This window comes from Mus caroli, unplaced genomic scaffold (genome assembly GCF_978045245.1).
Source record: "Mus caroli unplaced genomic scaffold, Mus_caroli_1 scaffold_3, whole genome shotgun sequence".
Classification (NCBI taxonomy): domain Eukaryota; kingdom Metazoa; phylum Chordata; class Mammalia; order Rodentia; family Muridae; genus Mus; species Mus caroli.
The window spans coordinates 12,275,457-12,289,034 of record NW_028227258.1 but is presented as its reverse complement, the minus strand read 5'-3'; positions in this window follow the sequence as shown (position 1 = coordinate 12,289,034).

The following is a 13,578-nucleotide window of genomic DNA, read 5'->3' as shown; positions in this document are numbered from 1 at the left end:
AAGGTAATCTATCAAAGTGTCATAATTTAACTTGGAATCAAATTGACTAAAATATTACATGAGCCATTCTTCCATTTGTTCTTCAATAAATAAGCTTTTTGTGGTTTTATGTAGTTACTATTTAAGATTTACTTAATTATCATCAAGATACATGATCTGCACAATGGGTTCTCTAATTGCATAGTTACTTTTATAATAAAAATACTCGGGGAACCTGGTAGTGGCACATGCCTTTAATCCCAGCACTCGGGAGGCAGAGGCAGGTGGATTTCTGAGTTCAAGGCCAGCCTGGTCTACAGAGTGAGTTCCAGAACAGCCAGGGCTACACAGAGAAACGCTGTCTCGAAAAAACAAAAACAAAAACAAAAACAAAAACAAAAAACCAAAACCAAACAAACAAACAAAAAATGGGGGGTTGGGGGGCGGGGGAAGCAATGGAAAAAAAATGAAGGCTTTACTTTGGCTTAGACTTTAGGGTATTATCAAACATAATTGTAGGGAAGACCTGGCAGCCAAAACATGGGTAACGTTCCGGCTGTAGTGAGGAAGCGCTCTCTCCTCCTTTGCAGACGTAGAGTCTAGTCCACAGTTACGGAAAGCTTTCCCACCTCAACTCAGTCTAGCAGGAGTTGAGCTTTGTTCCCCAAGTGATTTTAAAACCTGCCAGCTGGACAAACAATCCTAGTCTTTACACTAGTACTTCAGAGTTATCACCAACCTGTTAGGCCTTTCGCCCTAAAGGATTGTTCGTTTCAAATAGACTTTTCTGAACATTATGCAAATCCAAAAATCACAACAGAAGAGAAGCAAAGGCGTCTCTCCAGGTTTGCGTAATGTTCGCTCGAGTGTAGAAGTTCGGTTTTCTAAAACTCTCAAACCTCCTGAAAGACTGTGGGCTGAGCTTTCTAATTCTGCACTCCTGGGACAGCCCAGATGACCCATGCTTGCCTGCTCCTGGGGTCTGCCTCCAGGACAGCATGTTGAATTCAGTCCCTCCAGGACAACCTTTTTTTTTTTTGTCTTTAATTTCTTATTTAGCCGAACTATAAATATTATTAAACAGATGCTCATGACCTCTCATAGCGCCATGCTGGTCAACAGAGGACTGAGACTGTGTTTGGATTTTACGGGATGCAAATGACTTCCATTCAGGTCCTCTCTGCGCTCCTTGTTTTCCGGAACTCCAGGCATCTGAAGGACTTTTCCCTTATAACTCCAGGCACAGATTTTCTTAATTTCTTTTCCCTGGTGGTTAGAGAGCAGGTTTGAGACATGTGTGAGAGGAGGAGGATTAGGAGGGGGAAGGGTTATGGCACATTTTCATTTCCAGCTGCCATGACTCCCAGGCCTTAATCCAGCCCAGATCTCAATGGAAACTTAACACCACCCCAGTGACCCTGGACTTGCACAAAGCCTCAAGCCACCAAATATGGAAAGTCGTTTGTCATCTGAGCCATAAATGTTTACATCCACCAGTGACAAATGTATAAAGACCATGGAGTGACGGTGTGATTTCAGCTGTTCTGCCTAAGTCTGTCAAGACTTACTCTTATCTCCCCAAAGCCCCAAAGACTGATTTCTGCTGGCTGAATAGGAATGTGCCCTCCAGCTTGTTAACCTACTCTAATTGGTCATGATGTCCACATTTGTCACCTAGGAAGTTGTTATTTTCCCTTTTTCATGTAGGACCAGTTGCACACACATTTGTTAGGTAGGGCTCGCAAATGGTAAGCCTCCTCCTGCTTCCTGCTTAACATGCTATAGTCTATTCCAACCTGTCTAAAAGATCACCATTTCTTTTCTTCACTTGACTGAACTAACGACAAGAAAACAATTCAACACCAACACCTTCCTGACTGCTGGTTCCTGCATATAAGTGATTTAGAGAATAAGTCTTAATCGTGTGTCTCAGTACAACTTAGGAACAGCCATCGAGTTGCTAGCTCTATTAAGGTGACTATAGAACAAAAAGTAACACAGAAAGATTTTCAAGCATGGCATGGGTAATCGTATGAACTGGCCTGGATGAAACGTATAAGCAGAGTTAAGTTTTACCATCACAGGCTAGTAAGTAAAGTGAACATAGTACCACAGTACAGAGCAGTTGCTCCTGCATAGGATAAGTTATTATACCAAGAGTCTGTTGCTCTACATTTACTAGTAAAAGAATGGTTAAGGCCAACTCTCAATATTAAAAGCATATTTATTTTAATATGAAATTGAATATATTAACATTTATAAATTTGGATAATTCAATTATCAATGACCAGAATTCATTTTAAAACTAAGATGACTGATGTTGAATATATATATATATATATATATATATATATATATATATATATGCACAGAGAGAGAGAGAGAGAGATGTTCCCAACCATAATCTTTAAGAAAAGCAGTTAAAGACTTCTCTAAAATGATATAGTAGTTTTGATGAAGAATACATGGGCACATGGGCATTTGTCACAGTGAGTATAGCAATAAACTCTGAGATAGTATTATAGGGTCTTAAGCAACAGTTTTGGGGGAAAATATTAAGAAGAAAAGACAACACTGGATATAGAAGGTTCCAGTTGCCTGCCAACAAAACCATCCAACCCTATGACAAGGACAAGAAAAACAGACAAAATTTTATCCAATGTTTTGATGAGGCTGAAATGTTAGTTGTGAGAAAAACAATTTTTTTTCCCTACAAATCTCTTGCTTCTGGCTTAAGGGGATTTTCTCAGATGAGATACAAATCAGTGACCAGTTAGTCCAGGGGACGTCTGGCATCATCTAGTTCCTGCTGGTTTATTTTCTTGTGATAAGGTAAGTGGATAAAGGATAGACAACCCCATTTGCAGTTTGCAAGTCTGGAGAAGAACCTTTTGAGGAGCAGACTTTATGGATTAAGGGTCTGAGACAATATTATCTCACGCTCTCTTGTGAGTGATTATATTTCTATTTTGGGTTGATGCCTAAAATTCAGTGACTAAATGGTTAGAATCATCAGCCTCTTTGGGCTTTTCCCTGGTGGGGAAACTTGGGTTTAACAAGAACAGAAGGAACAGTTGTAGAATTTCAAATCATACCTCAAAGTGAAGATTTAAGTAGCAGGCTTGGCCTTTTTCAATTTCAGAAAATTCATCTCGTGAAGCGTCCTGCTCTCCTATATTCTTGTATCCACTGACCTTACAATGCCATGCTAGAATGTGAACTCCTGGACATAGGAATCTGTTGGTTCATTTAAAAGTCTCTAAAATTTGCTACTTTGCTTTGCTTTGCAGATAATCAGGTTGAGGAAATGTCAGTTGAATAGATGGAAAAAAAAAAAAAAGGAACATTGAGAAAGACCAAATAGGAAAAACCTTAAGATCTTTCTAAATTAGAATAAATGAGTGGCAAGAACTGACATGTCCCCTCAGTTTCTCATTTGAGTGGGGGGTGTTATTGTGTGAGCATGAGTGCCCTTGATCACTAAATACCTGTTTTGATGATATGGTGGTTTCTAAAAGATGAAGCTTTGATGGCATGCAGAGACAAAACTCATTACCAAGAATTGTGTTTGTAGCTTTTCCTCTTATTTAGAAATTCATATACTCAAAGCAATAGCCCTGTGCAGAGATGATTTCCAACGAAGTTTTGCTTCTAATATGTAGCTCTCCCTTCAGAATCTGCTCTGCCTTCTGGCTCTCAATGATGAGTCTTTCCCATGCTGATGATACCAGGCTCTTCTCCTCCCATGAGAGCTTCATAGTCTCGGGCATCCAAAAGCAGGTCCCGACTCTGACCAATTCATTTCTCACCTACTGCTGGATAATTATGATGCTATTAAAGTTACTGTTGACATGAGTTATGAACCTATTTTTGTTTATTATAAGAGACACTTTTCTTAGAAGGACTTCTAACGGCTTCTATCTTCCACTCCTCTGTGGATGGCTCACTTACTTCAATCAATGAATAATCTCAGCATATAGTGTGATGTACATGCCTGCATTGTTAACCATGCACAAGCTCATACACTGCATAGTCCTGCATTCTACAAGTGTCTTATCTGCAAATTCTTTTTGAAAGAAGAATTATAGTTAAGCGAATGTGAAGGTTTAAAGGACTCCTTATGTAATGTAAGAATCACAAGGGACAAATCTTCTGAGTGACAAACCTTTCCTGTAGGCAATTTGAAATTCAGATGTGGGGACATGAAGTAGTCTCTTCTGTTATGTTCTTATTTATAAATAGGAACAAATTGTGCTGATATATGGTCCTAGGAAACAGAATGTGTGAAAAGGGTAATTGAATACACAAGTTTGAAATGTAAACCAATTGCTACAAGATACTTATGCCCAACCAATGGACTGAAGTCGGGAAAACCTGTGGTTGAATTAGAAAAAAACTGGAAGAAGCTGAAGAAGAGGAAGACCCCACAGGTAAACCAGCAGTCTCAACTAACTCAGACCCCTGAGATCTCTCAGACACTGAGCCAACACCTTGGCAGCATACACTAGCTGGTATGACCTCTCCCACCCCACCCCTTACCCTAACCCCAACACATATACAGCAGAGGACAGAGGTTGCCTCCTCTGGCCTCAGTGGAAGATGTGCCTAACCCTTGAGAGACTTGAGGCCCCAGGGAGTGGGGAGGCCTGCTGGGTGTGGGGGCTAGGGGGTGAGGTTGGGAGATATTCTTGGAGACAAGGGGTGGGGGAGATGGGATGAGGAACTGTGGGAGAGCAGACTGGGAGGGGATAATGACTGGACTGTAAAAAAAAATGAAAGAAATTTTAAAAAAGAAAAGCAGAATTTAGTGTAGTTTCTAATTTTTTCCCAACCTTATATTGTTTCTCAGGATTTTTTTTTGTCTTCATATTTAATTTTGTGAATGAATGATAGGAAGTGGTTTGTAAGAAGAGATAATAGATTTTATCAGAAATGTTCAAATACAAACTGAGTGGTAAATTTCGGCTAGTTGACCTTGAGAATGTCACTGAACTTTGTCATGCCTTGGTTTTCTTAGTAGTTTGAAAGAGGATAATTCAGCTGTTTATTCCATGGACATCAGGGAGTGAGCTCCCTATTGTTCTGCATGAGTAAGAGAAAATGCAAGGCTGATCATGCCTGTGAGGCTGACGTGTCCTGTCTTCCTCGCAAGGCTTTTGAGGAGCTCATGGTAGCCATATGGACATGTGTCTTGGCAGAGGGAAGCTGTCTATAAACAGATAAAATTGTCACTATCATGCAAAAGGCTGCATTGGGTGAACAGCCTCACTCAGTCTTCAAGAAATTCATTTGCAAATATTCAAAGTCTTGAAGAAAAGGACAATGAGGGTCCTGTCTCCTAATAAATAAATACATAAACAAAAGACTTAAATGCAAAATCAGTCTTTGGAAGAGCCAAAACCTACTACACATCTCCTTCCTTTCCTGTAAGTGTGTGAATGGATGCTGTCAGCAACAGTAGCTAGAGGCATATTCAATAGCAATAGTTCTATATCGTTATTTTGTTTTACTTGAATAATCTCTAAACAGATTCATTCTAATCTGCATGCTCCTCTGTCATGTTTAAAGTCCCCCTTCCGTGTTTTTATCCCAAATTTAAAAGTTCTGAGCCTGCACAGTGACAAACTTCACTTTTTGAAACTTGCTTTAAACCACAATTCATTAGTAAACTAGGTTAAAATGTATTGTACTATATTTTCAAATGTTACGTTTAACTACGGGGGCTTGCAACTGAATGCTAAAGTACTGAAAAATAATGTAGTTGGGTCTGGGGAAGAAGGCATGACTAAAGACCTTACAATCTGAGTCAGACACTTGCAGCTGAGGTCTGTTTCTCTATGGCACTGGTTGGTGGTCATTGTAACTTGATGACCTCATAGAGTAGGCTGGCTTTCTCCCAACTAATGTTTCTTCTGGGATCACCCTTGAAAGGCGCAGCAGTTCAGTTGTACGTGCACACCGACTGAATCTACACTGAGCTGACACAAGGCCTAGTGCAATGGATTCCTATGTTACATGACTTATGAAAGAAGGGAAGAAAGAAAGAAAGAAAGAAAGAAAGAAAGAAAGAAAGAAAGAAAGAAAGAAAGAAAGAAAGAAAGAAAGAAAGAAAGAGAGAAAGAGAGAGAGAGAACTCATATTGCATTGCCATGGAGAAAATATATGGCATGTCCTGAGCCACCTGATCAGGTTGCAACTAAAAAGGTTCACAAACCTATCAATGACACAAGAAGTGTCTTTGGGAATATCTTCACTTCACATGCAAGGGTTTTTTTCTTCAAGTGCTTCGTTATTCATATGTTATGAGCTGATCATAAGACTTGGCTTAGATTCTCTCCTTCAGGCACGTTGGTCTCCAGTGGCCTGTTAAAACGGGCTTAGCACATTCACAAGGCTTTTCATTGCAGTCCAGCCTGTTTGTAAAAGCGATCCATCAATATCATATTCAGAAGACAGTCTCCATAGAGCCTGCCTTTGCTTAGCCAGCCTGCCTAATGCCGAAAGCATAGAATTCCTACCCAGTAATGACATCTTGAATGGGCTTGCGTCAGAGGCATATTGCATTCTTTTTTAAGACTGTGTTGTTGTTTTTTTTCCTCCTCTTCAGACATTTCCTTGCTTTTACAAGGCTATAAAAATAGGAACACATTTTTCTTTCCTTTGAAATGAGTGGTATTGGCCTCAGTGGTGCCCTTTTCTGGGGTGAGGGATAATTAAATCTGCGTGCAAAGAAGGAGGTATTTACAACGTCATGATTTTGATGTCATATGTTACATCCCAGCCCAACTATCTATAGCATCCCATGCAACCTCTTCCTGTTGACATCAACTAAGTTGTCTGGATTGACACGCATAGGCTGTCACTTACACTACTTTATGACTGTCTTCTAAAGGCGCAATAAAGGGGTTCTCCAAAAGGTAGTTTTCATAATTGTTACCTGCAACCTGATGATTCTTATCTTTGCAGGAGAATACATGACTAATTAGAATGAATTAAAAATAGTCCAGAAAGCTGTCAGTGACAGAGATGCATCACATGTACCACTTGTAGTCCAGAGGCTGGACATAAGATACCCACTCTGTAGCAGTTTTTAATTAAGCCAAAACTTGGCATTGTGTTTTTGAAAAGATTTAATGGCAAAGAGTTGGGGGAGACCTCACTTCCTATTTGCCTGTTTTCTCTTTCCCAGGGTGGGTTGAGATTGTACACAGCATGTGTCTTTTCCCTGGATTTGATGCTGTTGAAAGAAATCCCTTCCACCTCCTTTCTGCCTGCAGCAGAACCCCCTTTATATTCACTAAGCTATCTTGAGCTCTTAATATTCAAAATGCAAACATGCCCCCCAAAGCAGGATTCCACATTTTAAACAACCCAAAAGGAGTGTAAAATTTGGTTTGTTGCATAGTGAAGTAGCTCACAGAAATCCCCACTGTTTGCTCTTTGTGTAATAGACTGCAACTAGCCTACTTGTATGCCAGACACAGAAATATCCATATATTCTCTCCATGTTTTCTTATGAAGCATGTCTAATGACACATTACTTATTAAAATTCTATCTACCTTTATGAACTCATATACAAAATCATTAATCATGCTCAGTTTGATTTGTCTGATGTCTACAATCATTGTAACAATTCTACAGGGAATAAGATATTAGAATATCTACTCTATGGTCACTGAAACTGGCACATGAGGTTAATCGATTTCTATGATATGAGGACTAACCAAAAGAAAGACTCTAGGCAATTTTAGCTGCCTTGCTAATCCCATGATAATAAATGTTTCATTACACTCAGTATTGTGAATTAAGAAAGAATTATTTTCACACTATGGCTTAGTGAGTGATGAAAGCAAAACCCAATAAAGCAATGATACTTGATTCTTAATGGTAGGTGACAGAGCTAGACCGCTAAAGCTTCTTCTCTGTAGCTCTCATTCTGTACTGTGGGCTACCATCCTTTTAGTGACACCAACAGATTCGTGAAAAGTCAATTCTCTTAAAATAGGATAATGTACATTGCTTACTGGTTACCTAAGTGTCGGCCAGTTTGTGCCTAGCCTGATGAGTATGTAAGTATTTTTCCCTTCTCTATTATACTAAGAAACAAATTCTGGAGTTCAAAAGTGCAAGAATATTGGCCTCACTTACCCATGAAAGAAATCTTTTGCCGTGTGTACATACATAAGAAATTCTCTAGACTCATGCTTCTTTACTCTGAAGGATTACCAGCATGTGTCACCACATCTCATCTTCTGCATTTCTCTTCATGCTGTTGATCATTTATCATCCCACTTCTATTTATTTATCCCTCTGAATCTGGGTAATTATTGTGATACTATGAAGGAGGTACCTAGGTATATAGGTTAGATAAATTGTTTGATTAATTTAAATTATAATTTCCTTAAGAGAAGTCAGCAGCATGGTACTACAGGGAAATTAAGTTCTGCCTTCAGAGGGACCAGACATAGTGTAGGTTTAGAGTTTTAAACCCTACTTTAATAAGAGTCCTCAAATGATTTGATCCCCATTCAAGCCCACCATCCAATGGTATGGGAGAAGGGGTGGGTAATAGGACAGTAGGGATATAGACCTGCTTAGAAGTATTTTTTTTGGGGGGGGGGTGATTTTAATCTTTGTTGTCAGGGTATGAGAATTCCAGTTCAGTAGTGTCAGGATACCAAGAGTACAGTTCAAAAACTGTCACCAAACACTAATCAGCAATAGTGATAAAATCCAGCAGAAACATCCAGGCCTCTCCCATCTATGGGAGACTATATCGATGATATAGTCTAACAAAACAACCTTAAATTTTTATGAGTATAAAATAATTCAAACAAAACAATCTTAAGTTCCTATCAACATTCTATAATAATGATAAATAAAAAACCTTAAGACATGCAACTGAGCAAATTTAATAAATTTTTTCTTACACTTTTCTAAGTAGAAGAACAATAGGTCTTTGTTATCAGTTTTTGGTTAATCTTTTCCCATGTGAAAAATTGGGCAATGATTCTTAAGTTTTTGGATAGGAAAAATCAAATGTAAAAGTGTCTGAGGAGCACTGATGAAGAACATAGTCTCTGAAACACTGGCTTGGCTTTGCCTTTCTCTCACACACAATTAATTAATGAAGATTTATTGTTAGGCATACAATTACTAATTCAAGGACTCATTAAGATGTGGAGAAGTTTAAGCTAGCTTCATTTTAACAGACTCAAAAGTGGCAAGATCCTGTCAGGGGTCTGGGTGTAAATTGGGATGAAGATGCTGGGTAGAAAGAGCCTTCCCTTTTCTGGGCACTCTTATGCTCACTGTAAGGAGAGGAAGTGCCCTAGACCTTATGCATTTTTATGAAGGAACCTAGGAAGAAAAGGAAGCTCTCTGGTGAAATTATACTCAACTGTGCTCATGAGATACTCGTCATGTTACTGGCATTTGGGCCCAAAGTTTTTTTGTTTTTGTTTTTGTTTTTGTTTTGGGTTTTTTTGTTTGTTTGTTTTTATTTGTTTTTGTTTTTTTTTGTTTTTTAGTATACTTTTTAAAGACTATAACAATTGTATAATATTTCTCTTCTGAACCTCTTTTTCTTCAATTGTTTGTAATGATAGTTGGTGGTGTGTGTGTTCATGTGTGTGTGTGTGTGTATGCATGTGTCTCTAAATATAGAAGTAGACCCTATATGTAATGGTACTTGTATATATGTTTGATTTCAGGGCTGTCCATGGTATTTGGAATTGGATAACTAACTAGAGAGCCTTTATCCTTTTCATGAAGCAAGAACAAAGATTGAAGGGATGAACGGAGCCTGGGCATCTCAGTGAGTGCACTAAGTTGTATATAAATAGTTGAAATCATATTTTCTTTCTTTTAATAATCAGAGCATCATTTTGATTATTTGTTGGTAACATTCCTGGTGTGAACCTCTGCTTCTTGATTTTTATAATCTCAGAAGAAGAACAAAATGATAGCTGACTTTTTCCCTTATCAATAATCAATGTAATTCTTAAAGAAAAGTCTGGTATAAATTTCAAGTGAACTCTCTAGGCAGGAGATGTTGGGAAACTTAGAAATGGATTTTGTTTTTTGAATTTATTTTCTTTATTATTACAGTTTGTTTGCATGATGTGTGTGCATTTTCAGTCACCAGGGCTTTGTAGCAGGCACTTCTACACTCTGAGCTACCTATTAAACCCAGAAATAATTTTCTAAAGAACTCTTTCATTAGGAATTTACCAGATAGGTAATAAAGTTGTTATTACTAAAAATTGTATTGTTCTAAATGTATTAGTCAAGTGGAAATTTATACTCACTTCAATTTCTTCATATCATCAAATCAAAAAGATTTCTCAGGACTAAACTTTTCCTTCGCAGGGCTTCCAAAGTGACCTGGAACTTTATTAAGTGACATATGACTTGTCTCTTCCCAAAGAGAAAGTTTGCATCCATCAGCACAGGCCAAGCTCTATTGCAATAACAAGCCCATAAGTATTCTGCCATGATTGGGTTTTCACAGAGGCTATGCAGGGAGACTCCTAGAAATTCCAAGGGCATTTCTTCTCAACACAGATTGTCAGAATATCAGGTAAGTTGGAGGGTAGGACACATATCACAGGGCCTGTTAAAATTTCCATTAGGAAAAGACACATATATCTCTTTTGCTCATAAGTTATTGCCCCAAGGCAAGATTATTAGTTTAAATAAAGGTCTGCATTCTACATGAAGAGCTTGTATACCCATCCTAGCTGGTATCCCGGACTCATTTGCCTGATGGCTCTGTTTCTTTAACAAAAAGTAAAGACATCTATTTCTAAATAAGGCTCAGTTTCTATGTGTCAGCCTGCATCCGGGTGGTCTTCAAGTTCCTGCAAGATGTCACATTTAGTTATTCATACCCACAATATGAAATGATTTTACATACTTGACCACGCTCTCTATTAAAGAAAGTTACAAAATAGTATGCTTTGCAAAGTAATCTTAAAGTCATATTTTGCAAAAGATGCTAGGTAAATCTCAGTCACCTAAACCCCACTTCTCTAGTCTACATAGAGCCTCAACTAGGTTGGCTTACAAAGAAAGGTATAGGCTCAGAAGCTCGCAGTTACATTCAAAATTCATGAAGAACTCTCTTCCTAATCTGCTTGTAGAGCCCTGTTGTCTCATGATAAAGAAAGAGATAAAAACCCAATGATACATAAGCCATGTTAGGAATGAATCTAGATGCTCTAGTATAGGGGAATGGAGGGTGGGGAGGTGGGAGTGGGAGTGTGGGTGGAGGAACACCCTCATAGAAGCAGGGGAGGAAGGATGTGATAGGGTGTTTCTGGGAGGGAGGGAAACTGGGAAAGGGGATAACATTTGAAATGTAAGTAAAGAAATTATCCAATTTTTTTTAAAAAAGGAAAAATTAATTTCTAAGTTCTAATATTACAAATAATTTTAATGTAAAACCACACTGATGTTAAATCTCATGAAACCTGGTTACAAAATAAAATTTTTTATAGATTACAGAGAATTACATTAGTCAAGTCAGATAAACAGTAAAGCCATAGAGAGGAATTTGAGAAGAGTATACAGAAAAGTAATACCTGCTATGGAATTGTATCTGAAAACAATGTGAGCTTGAGCTCTGCTTTGACTATTGTAAACTTTCACTGATTACACTCAAAAAGAAAACATTTATATCTCGGGAACATTGTTTTATTTATAGCCCTGTCTTCTGTTTTAAGTTACATTGTCTTCTAGTTCCCAGATATCCACCTCTCAGATACTCAAAATGGGGACTTTCAGTTATTAAACATGGAAGCCAAGTAATGAAGTGAGAACTAATAGCAATACAGCCAGCATCCCTAAGAGAAACTTCCATTTCTGCTTCCCCCGATAGGATAATATCAACCATCCTGGGGATGTTTTACCTTTCCTCTCTAACACTGTGATTAAGTGACAATGACTTATTCCTTGGACTAAAGTAGCTGACCTATGTTTTGGATTCAGTCCAAGACAACTTTGAAATATTCTAACTCCTTCGTCTTGCACTTACTAAGGTATTAAAAGAGTGACATCATGGTAGCATTTGCACATGAGGACTTAAAACCCTGCAGTGTTTACAGTCATCACCTTTATTCACATCAGGAAGCAGTTCACTGGAGGGAGATCTGCATCAAAGCTATTGAGTATTAGCATCACACCCAAGGGGGTGGGGAACATCTAGTATGGAATTGCTAGAAGGTAAATGCACATGTATAGACAGGTAGGTTTATGTTTCTTCCTCCTTTAAGTGAGGGCCATTTTGGAAGATCCAAATTAGTCTTGACTACTTGACTATGAACCATTCTTAGTAAAAGAAAGAAAGAAAGAAAGAAAGAAAGAAAGAAAGAAAGAAAGAAAGAAAGAAAGAAAGAAAGAAGGGAGGGAGGGAGGGAGGGAGGGAGGGAGGGAGGGAGGAAGGAAAGAAAGAAAGAAAGAAAGAAAGAAAGAAAGAAAGAAAGAAAGAAAGAAAGAAAGAAAGAAAGAAAGAAAGAGAGAAAGAAAGAAAATAATATCAATAATAATGATGATGATGATGATGATGATGATGATGATAACTATTTAAACATGGGACTCCCTGAAAGAGCTTACTGAAGATGGTAGAAACTTGCTGGGCTGCAAGGCACAGCTAGGGTTTGCCTCACCTCCTTGTTCTCTCATCTAGAGGATGACTTATGATAATGTTTAGGATATAAAAGTATTTAGTAATTGGGACACATTCGTGTAAGGGGATTGTGACTATAAGCTGCATGGGATAGTAGTTTTGCATTTCTCAAACTAATTACTCGATGAACTCTTGTTTATTTATGTAGCTACAAAGAAGAATGGAAGTAAATTCAGATGCATGACAGAGTCCTTTCCTAACACACACACACACTAAATCTTTGCCTTGATTTGTTTTATATTTCTTGAGGATAAAGTAAGATTAGATGCATCAAGTGCTTAGAACAGGGCTTGGAACACAGTAGGAACAGAACAAATATTTGTTACATTAATTAACAAATCCAAGAATTCAGACTCTGCCTTGATCTTACATTAAGCACAGCTAATCAACTTGTTAGGGTGCCTTGGGGTTTAATGTTTATCATGACATTTGCATATTACTCATAGTTTTAAACTCCTCATTTTGGTGTGAGATCTGAAGTCTGAGTTGTATGGACAAACTTTGTTTACTTCATGTCAGCCATTGGTCTGTGGTTTCCAATATGCCAATCAGTGGAACTCTGGCTGGTGTACTGCAGAGCATAGGTACAGAACCTTAGAAGGACATATCAATTCTATGTCCATATGTCCATACAGAATGCTTGGACAGCTTCATGATCTTTAAAAATAATCTCTGTCACTAATACCTTGCTCCCATCCACTCAACTTGAGTTGCAGCTGACATTCAGTGAATAAGAATCTTTTAGGTTCTGCCATTCTCATATTTCAATTTGAAAATATGATAGACACATATCTACTTAGATTTATGTATCATCCTTACTTATTTGAGCCAGCTGGTCCAACATAGAATTTTTGAATACTTTAGAATCCCAGCTTAATAAATTCTTTAACTACTTTTTCTCATTTCATTA